Below are 1,844 nucleotides of genomic sequence, written 5' to 3' on the forward strand. Positions count from 1 at the left end.
CAACCTGCGGACTCCTGGGACCCCAATTCGAGAACCTCAGAACTGGAGGATCTTCATTTCAGTCTCAAAGTCAGTCAAAAATCCAGTTGGAACTGGGAAATCATTTCAGTTGGCTGCCCCGTTGACCTGAAATCAACTTCAGTCTGATATAAAAATAAAAGTATTTAATGTTACTTTAACAGATTTTAAGAAACAGAAGTCATCAGATTGTGTTTCGTCTGATATTAAAAGGCATTTTTGGTCATGTACAGATTAACCTTATTTAAGAAAGATTTTAACCGTTGAGTTGTCTGAAATGTTCAACATTTAAAAAAAAAAAATTGTCAGTTTAACATTTATACAAATAATATAAACATCCAGATGTTTTTTTTTTTTTGTCTTCAGGTGCTCAGTTTGTCTCTCTGTTGTGGGACGACTGGTTTTCTCTCAGATCCCTTCAATGTGCAGAGAACCCATACTCTCATTGACTTCCTCGCTATCTGAGCTTCACAACCAAAGGTGAAGCGTGTTTTTAATAGAGCCCGACCGATATAACAAGACCAATATTTTAGGCCAGTATAGCTGTTTGGGGATGTATTGGTATTGGCGATAATGGTCTCATGATGCGCCGATATAAGTATTTCTAATTTGCACCCCTAAAATGCTGGAAACAGATGTAATTGTACAAAGTATCCAGCAGACGGCGCATGAAGACAACTTTCAAGCCATGGCCGTTCACAGATGAAGCAGGGAGCAACACTTCTGACATTAAATTTTTAAATATACCGTCAGCTTTAGACACTTTTTAGGCTGCATTTTTGTCTACCTACCAGAAAATGTCTTGACCTTTTCATAGAATTTCACTTAAAGATTTGAACTATACATGAAGGTCTACTTTGATTTTTTTTTTTTAAAACACTGAACACAAAATCAAAACTTGCCCGTATTTGTCAGCAAGTTCCTTGGCCTGTTTCTCCTGGACCTCCCGCTGGTCCGCCAAGTCCACTTTGTTCCCAACCAAAACTATGTCTGGGTTCTCGCAGTACGCGTTGGCCTGGAGTTGGCCTGCAAATGAAGAAACAAAAGTGATAAGAACATAATTGTTGTGTTGTAGCGCAACAGGGTGTTTGGACCAGATCAGAAGTCATGGACGACATACTCATCCAGTTTCTGACGTTCAGGAAGCTCTGCTGGCTGGTGAGGTCAAACATCAGCAGGAAACCCATGGCGTCCCTGAAGAACGCCGTTGTCAGGCTGCGAAACCTGAACAAAAAACGATAAAAAGCCTTGAAGGAATGCGTATTACCCGCCACCTGAGGTAGCCTGACGTCACCTAATGGTCAAGTGATGGTCACCTAATGGTCAACTGGAGGTCACCTGATGGTCAACTGAAGGTCACCTAATGGTCAACTGGAGGTCACCTGATGGTCACCTAATGGTCAACTGGAGGTCACCTAATGGTCAACTGAAGGTCACCTGATGGTCACCTAATGGTCAACTGATGGTCACCTGATGGTCAACTGATGGTCAACTGATGGTCACCTAAAGGTCAACTGGAGGTCACCTGATGGTCACCTGAAGTTACCTAAGGTCACCTACTGTTCACCTGAGGTAAGCTGAAGTAACTGGTGGAAAATGACACATACTATATAGTACGACTTCCAAACTGGTGAAAAATGACAAACTATAGTATGACTTCCAAACTGGTGGAAAATAACACATACTACAATATGACTTCCAAACTGGTGATAAATAACACACACTATAGTATGACTTCCAAACTGGTGGAAAATGACACACACTATAGTATGACTTCCAAACTGGTGGAAAATGACACACACTATAGTATGACTTCCAAACTGGTG

The sequence above is a fragment of the Nematolebias whitei genome, chromosome 18 (genome assembly GCF_014905685.2).
Source record: "Nematolebias whitei isolate Nwh7 chromosome 18, NemWhi1, whole genome shotgun sequence".
In the NCBI taxonomy this organism is placed as follows: domain Eukaryota; kingdom Metazoa; phylum Chordata; class Actinopteri; order Cyprinodontiformes; family Rivulidae; genus Nematolebias; species Nematolebias whitei.